The sequence below is a fragment of the Mesocricetus auratus genome, unplaced genomic scaffold, assembly GCF_017639785.1.
Source record: "Mesocricetus auratus isolate SY011 unplaced genomic scaffold, BCM_Maur_2.0 Super-Scaffold_100006, whole genome shotgun sequence".
Taxonomy (NCBI): Eukaryota; Metazoa; Chordata; class Mammalia; order Rodentia; family Cricetidae; genus Mesocricetus; species Mesocricetus auratus.
In genome coordinates this window covers 53,355,179-53,363,969 of record NW_024429190.1, presented here as the reverse complement: position 1 = coordinate 53,363,969, position 8,791 = coordinate 53,355,179, and the positions used below count along the sequence as shown (strand labels likewise).

The window sequence follows — 8,791 nt, the reverse complement described above, 5'->3', positions numbered from 1 at the left end:
TTTGTGAAGGGGGGGAGTAAAATCGTCCAGTCTATTGAATGTAGGACTCCAACATTGTCATGCACAAATTAATTATTTCTTGATTAAGAGAATTCAATTGGCTTCAGTTTTTCCTTCTAATTGCTTCACATAGGAGTTTTTGCAGATTGTTTTAAATATTCTCAGAGCAAGTGAAAAAAAATAACCCACAGGTTGTGCTGAGATATTCACAGAGAACTGATGGTTTCCTCTAGTCTTGTGAAGGGCTTTTATGACAAAATGCATTCTTTTGAAACAAAGTACATAATGATCATAAATGCCGCAAAATTGCATACTGTGAAAAGCCAAAATTCAATGAAGGAGAAAAAGAAACTCTTTTCAATATGTAAACAATAAAATACCAAGCCCTGTGCGTACTTTGTCAAGAGCAGCTTTCCTAAGAATATGTAAATTTCTAACTTGTGAGATGGCAGACATTTGCAGACAGAAAATACAGGACTTGGCTTGGTCAAGTCTCAGAGTACATTCATCCCAATCTCTTCGACCTTATTTACCAATTTTCAGTAAAGTTGTGGTGCACAGAGGTAACACGGGAGAAACCACACAGTGCGCCAATGACCAACCGCACAATATGCCAACAATGAACTTGCCAAGTAAGAAATTAGGAAGAAACAGTAGTCACATGGCTTCAAAAAGAATGAAATACTTGGGAATAGGCCTAATCGAGGAGGTGAAAGATTTCCTCAGCAGCTTCTTTTTCTGTTCTCTTCATTTATCGCCACTGTGCGGTCGCCAGCGCCGAGAGCCGGTCGCTATGCCCCTCAAAATTGAGGAGATCAAGGACTTCCTGCTCACAGCCCGGCGGAAGGATGCCAAATCGGTCAAGATCAAGAAGAACCAGGATAATGTGAAGCTCAAGGTTCGCTGCAGCAGGTGTCTTTACACCCTGGTCATCACAGACAAAGAGTAGGCTGAGAAGTTGAAACAGTCCCTGCCCCCTGGTTTGGCGGTGAAGGAGCTGAAGTGAACCAGACCTCTGCATTTGACTATTAAAAACCCTAAAGAGTCAAAGTTGTCATGCCATGAGGCAAGGGCAGTAAAGGTGCCAGCATTCGGGAGGCAGGGGCAGGCGGATCTCTGTGAGTTAGAGGCCAGCCTGGTCTACAGAGCGAGTTCCAGGACAGCCTCCAAAACAAAACAATACAGGGAAACCCTGTCTCGAAAAACAAAAAAATTTAAAAAGGCCCGCAAAGGTTCATACATTGGAATGCTTAGCTCCCAGCCTGTGTATTGTTTGAGGAAGGGTTACGAGGCTTGAGTTTGTTGGAGAAATCGTGCCACTGGGGGTACACTTTGAGGTTTCCAAAGCCCATGCCAGGCCGGGTCTCACTGCCTCTCTGCCTGCAACATGAAGATCAGATGGGAGGTCTCAGTTACTGCTCTAGCATCGTACCTGTCTGCAACATCGTACCTGTCTGTCTGCCATGCTCCCCACCATGATGATCACAGAGCAACTCTCTGAAACTGTAAGCAAGGCCACAGCGAAATGCTTCATTTATGTTGCCTTGAACAGCAGTAGAAAAGTCACTGAGACACCATGTAAAAAGCCAGATGCAGATCTCACGATGAGATGGGAAGAGGAGACGGAATCACCCACAAGCCTGTATAGGCCAACTCACCTAGAATATGCAGGCTAGCAGGAATCAAGAGAGAGCTCGCCTTAGCCGCGCGGTGGTGGCGCACACCTTTAATCCCAGCACTCAGGAGGCAGAGGCAGGCGGATCTCTGTGAGTCTGAGGCCAGCCTGGTCTACAGAGCTAGTTCTATAACAGGCTCCAAAGCTGCAGAGAAACCTGTCTTGAAAAATCAAAAACCAAAAACAAACAAGCAAAGTGGATGGAGAGAACCAACTCCTGAAAGTGTTTGGGCAGATACACACACACACACACACACACACACACACACACACACACACACACACACACACCACCACCACCACCACTACCACCACCACCACCAAGAAAGATCAATAACTTTATTTGTTTTTTTTGGGGGGGGGAGTGGTTTCTCTGTGGCTTTAGAGGCTGTCCTAGAACTAGCTCTTGCAGACCAGGCTGGTCTCTAACTAAGATCAATAACTCTAAAGCAATATCTATTAAAACCACTGGAGGAAAACATAGGTAAGACATTTCAAAGTTCAGACATAGGCAAAGAACTTTCTGAAAAGGATTCCGGTGGCACAGGAAATCATCCAAGAATTGACACATTCTGGCATTCATATGAAATTGAAATGTTTCTGTACAGCAAAGAAAATAATCCCCAGAGAGAAGAAATAGCTTACAGAGTCAGTGCAGGGCTAGAGAGATGGCTCAGTGGTTAAGAGCACTGGCTGCTTTTTTGGCTGTTTTTCCAGAAGACCCAGGTTCAGTTCCCAGCACCCACATGACAGCTCACAGCTGTCTGTAACTCCAGCCTAACACTCTCACACAGACACATGTAGCCAAAATATCAATGCACATAAAATGAATAAACCTCAAAAACATCACTGCAAAGGAAATGAAGCTCTTGGGTAGGGGTGAGTATTCCAGTCCATTAAGTTCTGGAAATGTAGGAAGGGATGGGGGAATGGGGCTCTTCATAAATGAAAGTTTTACCTGGTTGGAAAGATGAAAAGGTTTTGCACAAATGCTTTATAAGGCGGGGGAAATTAAAAAAGATTTGAATTCCTTTGTATAAAAGTTTTACACGATGGGGGAGATTTATGCATTGTTGGTCCTTGAACTAGCTACCTTGATAGGAAAAAGAAAATTCTCACAGAAGTCAGCAAGAACTTCATGGGCTCCTACCTCAAAAGAAGAAGAAATATGTACATATTCTTCATATATTTTATATATATTTATATATTACATTCTTCATCTATATTATATATATTCTTCATCTCTAATATATGAAGAACTGCAAAATTTAAACACCAGGAAAAGTCTTCTAAATCCATAAATGAGCTGAAGGGACCATTCTCAGTTTAATTCCTCAGGATCGACAGTCCCAGAAGGGAACTCTGGGAGGTCCTCCCAGTTCCTGGAGCTCTGTCTGTTTGTTTATTTAAGAAGTCAGATCAGGGCACTTGACCTCAGAGTAGTCATGTCTTCCTTTGCCAAATAAAAGCGCTCTCAGCCAAAGTGTACATTTCCTCCCTGCCTCCTGGGACTAGGGAGCTTGATCTGGTCCAGAAGAAACTGAGTTCGCAGTATACACTATCATGAAAGGCATCTGGCCATGGCAAAAGAAGGCCATTTGTAGAGGCTGGCAATCGGAAGGCTTCAGATCACAAGCTTCTTAGGGATTAAAAAATGACTAGTAAGAGACAGTCCTATTTTGAAGAGGTTCACATTAATTGGATATTGCTATGCTCAGCTCTGACACGAACTTTCCAGTTTAGTTTTTGTTCCAGCAAGTTACATAAATCTAATATGCAAAATAGATTTGTAGTGTGAAAATACTTCCTAAGGAGTTTCAAACAGAAAACATTTATTAAATGTCAGGAGACTTCAACATTTGAAAAAGATTTGCTGTAAAAGCCAGAGCAAAGTCAACCTCTCAACTTTTCCTTAACGTTATTGTGACTCTGTTTGCTAAAACTGAGATATGTGTTTTGCTTCTTTACATCTTTAGGTTGATCTGGAATTCACATTGTGTCTGAGGATGACTTTGAACTTTGAACTGCTATCTCCACTTCCTGAGGGCTGGTAAGTGTATATATACCACTACACCCGTGATGGGGGATGTCCTTCCGTATATTGTGACTATATACTGTAAGATATAGGCGGGCCTAGCAGACTAGGAGAATGCTGAGAAGAGATACGGAGAGAGTGAGTCTCATGTAGTTGCTGCTGAAGAAAGAGACCTGGGCATTACCAGTAAACTAAGACTACGTAGAGATACACAGATTAATTGAAATGGGTTAAAAATTAAGAGAGAGCTAGCCAGTAAGAAGCCTTAGCCATGGGCCAAACAGTTTATAATTAATACAAGCCTCTGTGTGTTTATTTGGGACAAAAGGGCTGTGTGGGGGACCGGGTGGGACAGAAATTTCCATACATACCTCTGAGAATCGAGCCAAAGGCTACCTGCCCACCAGGAGCACGCTCTACCCAATGAACTGCACCACCAGTGTATTTTACATGACACTCATTTGAAAATGAAGATAAAATTGAGGTGCAGTGGGATAAGAGGGACAGAAGCCATTTTGTTCAAGCTGCGTTCACAAGGTTACAAGGAATGGGGAAGTGGCACTTATCAGATACTAAGAATTAAGGAGAGGCAGAGGGTACCGGAGAAAGACCTGGTAGAGAAGTCGAGACAGTGTGGAAACTGCCTTCACCACTGCCCATCTTCCCAACAAGACTAGTAAGCACCTTCAAAAGCCCCATACGGGTTGGCTCTGGAGAGCCTTCCCTGAAGAATTTAAGGATATTAAGGGAGACAGACTTTGATTTAAAGAGGGGTAGTGTTGGGGAGTAAGTGTAAAGGAATCCAGGCATGAGCAGTGGAGCCCAGAGCTCTTGCAGGGACCTAAAGTGGAGGAGATTCAGACTGGGGGCCTAAGGAATGGAGAGTACATGGTCAGCTCATCTCTCAAGCTACTGGAGTCAGGAGCTGAGCCCCCCGGGAGTTTACCAATCCACAGAAATAATTTCAGACCTGAAAAAAAAACCAGGAAAAACCCTCCACTTTTAAAGAAAGTGTCATTAAAATCTAAATTAATGAGTGGTTAATTAAATGTCTGCAAAACACTGCATTGTGCAGTTGTCACTCACTGTTAATTTAGAATTCACAAACATTTCACCACGTTGGTAAATGAATTGTGGGTTAGATTCTTCTCTTTTGTAAGTTTCCCTAGAAATCGTAGTAACTGTTAAAAACTCGGAGCCTATCATATATGTAGTGAGACTCTGAGATAAGATTTTCTGGGGAGAAGGGTGACATGGTGTCTCATGGAGCCCAGAAAAGTTTCTACTCACTGTGTAGCGAAGATGGCCTTGAATCCTGACCTTCCTGCCTCTACCTCATAAGTGGTGGAGTTATAAGAGTGTGCCATATGTAGTTGGCCTAAAATCTTTGGAAATATTTTTAGGTTTGTTTTTTCTTCTTTGATTTTTGTTTTGTTTTTTGAGACAGGATCTCCCTGGCTCCTAGCTGGTCTGGAATTAGGTATATAGATTTAGCTGGTCCCACACTGGATCCCATTCTTCTGCCTCTGCCTTCTAAGAGCTGAAATATCAGGTGTATGTCTCTACATCCAGCCTTGGGTGGGTGAGTACTTAAAACTGAGTTTACAGCCCCCTTTGGGACCCTGAACGTTACAATTAATCCCAAATGTGAGGGGTATGTGTGTGTAGGGGACTCAACCTCACAAAAGGTCACAAGGTCATAGTGTTTGTAGGAGATGAGTTGGAGACTTGAACCCACAACAGTGGATGGTAGACTGCACCCACACCTGCACTCAACACTGCTCCTTTAGATGGGCCTGTGCTGTCTAACTATCCTTGATCATCACCACTCCTGAGTGCTGGGATTAAAGGCTTGCACCACCACCGCCCGGTGTGTGGGTCTTTCTTCTCGAATCTGTGCTTCCTCCATAGGACTTACCAGTTTTTTGTTGTTGTTGTTGTTTGTTTGTTTTGGTTTTTCAAGACAGGGTTTCTCTGTGTAGCTTTGGAGCCTATCCTGGCACTCACTCGATAGACCAGGCTGGCCTCAAACTCACAGAGATCTGCTTGCCTCTGCCTCCCGAGTGCTAGGATTAAAGGCGTGCACCACCAATGCCCAGCAGGATTTACCAGTTTTTATAAGCTATTTGTTTATAATCTCCACTAAATTATCTAAATACCATTGTGGGTTGCCCCAAGCCCCTAGCAGGCAGTAGACTTTCACAAAACTATTGGTTCATATTGTTTTGTGTTTGAGACATGCTCTCAAGTAACCCAGACTAGTCTTGAACTCACTATAAGCAAGTGACATCAAGTGATTGGTTTTTGTTGCTGTTGTTTTTCTATGTAGCCCTGATAGTCCCTGGAACTCACAGAGTAGACCAGGCTGGCTTTGAAATCACCAAGATATAGCTATCTCTGCATCCCTGAGTGCCAGGATTAAAGGCATGCACCACCACACCCGGCTAGTTATTATTTTTAGTTGTATATACGTGTGCTGTGCATGTGGATGCCAGAGGCATTACGTCTCCTGGAGCTGGAGTTCCAGGTGCTTTCAAGCTGCCTGATGTGGTTGCTGGGAATTGATTTTGGGTCCTCTGTAAGAGCAGCATGTGCTTTTAACTGCTCAGTCGTCTTTCCAGTCCCAAGAGGTTAGAGTTTTTGTTATTGTTGTGTATTTTGCTTTGTTGTTTTGAGATAGGATCCAAGCTGACCTGAAGCTCACAAACATTTGCTGCCTGAGTGCCAAGACTAGTGCCTGTTGTGGAATATTAGTTTCAGATGTGTTACATTCTTTTATGCTATGGAATATTTGCTTAATTATGCAAAGATGTGTTGCATTCTTTTATGTTGCATTTGTCTAACTCTGAAAAGCTGTGTTACTTTGCCTGTGTAAAACACCTGAGTGGTCTAATAAAGAGATGAACAGCCAATAGCTAGACAGGAGGGAGAAATAGGTGGTGCTGCCAGGCAGAGAGAATAAACAGGAGAAATCTAGGCTCAGGAGAAGAGGAGGGGTGAGAAATGGAGAAGGAGAGGAGGACACCAGGGGCCAGCCACCTAGCCACGTACACAGCCTGAAGTAAGAAGGGAAGAAAGGCATACAGAATAAAGAAAGGTAAAACGCCCAGAGGCAAAACATAGAAGAGAAAAGGGATTTTATTTTATTTTATTTTGGTTTTTGAGACAGAACTTCTCTGTATAGTCCTGGAACTCACTCTGTAGACCAGGCTTGTCTTGAACTCACAGAGATATGCCTGTCTCTGCCTCCCGAGTGTTGGGATTAAAGGTGAGCCATACCACTGCAAGAAATGGGACGATTTAAGTTAGGAAAGCTGGCTAGAAACAAGCCAAGCTAAGGCTGGACATTCATAAATAAGAATAACTCTCTGTGTATTTATTTGGGAGCTGGGTGGCTGGTCCCCAAATAGTAAAAAACCAACTACACATGCCATCACACCTGACTCACCAAGGAATTGTTGGAGGAAGAAATGAACTTCTTCACGTGTTTAAAGATGTGGGGGTTTGTTTTTGAGCAGGGTTTCATGGAAAGGTGAATGACCTGAAACTTACTGTGGAGATGAGGATGACCTTGGACTTCTAATCCTCCTGCCTCTTCATTTTGGGTTCCAGAAATACACTTACAAGTTAACATGCCTAATTTATGCAGAGCTAGGAGTTGAACCCAGGACCTCATGTGTAGATAGAAGATTCTGTCCCACCTGGTCCGGCAACCGTTTAGCCCCACATAAACATACAGAGGCTTATATTAATTATAAACTATTTGGCCTATGGCTTCTTATTGGCTAGCTCTCTCTTAATTTTTTTTTTTTTTTGGTTTTTCGAGACAGGGTTTCTCTGTATTGTTTTGGAGGCTGTCCTGGAACTCGCTCTGTAGACCAGGCTGGCCTCGAACTCACAAAGATCCTCCTGCCTCTGCCTCCCGAGTGCTGGGTAGCTCTCTCTTAATTTTTTAACCCACTTCTTTTTTTAATTTTTTTAAAATTTTATGCGCATTGTTGCTTTGCCTGAGGATGCCAGATCTGCTGGAAATGGAGTTACAGACAGCTGTGAGCTGTCATGTGGGTGCTGGGAATTGAACTCAGGTCCTCTGGAAGAGCAGCCAGTGCTCTTAGCCACTGAGCCATCTCTCCAGCCTCTATTAACCACTTCTATTAGTCTGTGTATCTCCACACGGGCTTGGCTTACCCGATAATGCCTGGACGTCCTACCTTCCTGGTAGCTACATGGCATCTCCTTGACTCTGCCTACTACCTTTCTCTATCCCTGATTGGATTTCCCCATTGGCTAGATCCTGCATGTTCATTGGCCAAAACAGCTTTATTCATCAACCTGTGAAAGAACATATATTTACAGCCTACAGAAGGACACCCCACCATCATTCATGAATGCCAGGCAAGTACTCTATCAACTGAGGTATATTCCCATACCCTTTATAGTTGTTTATAAAATGTGGGCTTTTTTGTTTTGTTTTTTGAGACAGGGTTTCTCTGTATTGCTTTGAAGCCTGCCCTGGAACTCACTCTGTAAACCAGGCTGGCTCTAACTCACAGAGATCTGCCTGCCTCTGCCTCCAGAGTGCTGGGATTAGAGGCGTGAGCCACCAACACCTGGCAAAAATATGGGCTTTCATAGTTAGGGTTTCTCTTGGGGAGGAAAGGGTTTATTTCATCTTACACTTCCAGGTAACTGTCCATCATTGAGGGAAGCCAGGCAGGAACTTTTTTTTTCCTGAGACAGGGTTTCTCTGTATTGTTTTGGAGGCTGTCCTGGAGCTCACTCTGTAGACCAGGCTGGCCTCGAACTCACAGAGATCCATCAGGCAGGAACTTAAGCAAAGCAGGAACCTGGAGGCAGGAACTGAAGCAGAGGCCGTAGAGGAGGAACTTTGCTAACTGACTTGACCCGTGTGACTTGCTCAGCCTCCTTCCTACAGGACCCGAGATTGCCATGCCAGGGGTGGAACCACTCACATGAAATGGGCTCTCCTCTCTAAATCATCAGTAGAGAGCATGCATCACAGGCTTGCCCACAGGCCAAATTGGTTGGGGCTTTTCTCAGTTGAGGTTCCCAAATGACTC

At 43.8% G+C, this 8,791-nt stretch overlaps 1 pseudogene; it reads left to right on the top strand.

The window, feature by feature from the left end:
• The first annotated feature begins 793 nt into the window (after positions 1–793).
• LOC101822955 lies at positions 794–1,042 on the top strand (annotated as a pseudogene).
• The last annotated feature ends 7,749 nt before the right edge of the window (positions 1,043–8,791 follow it).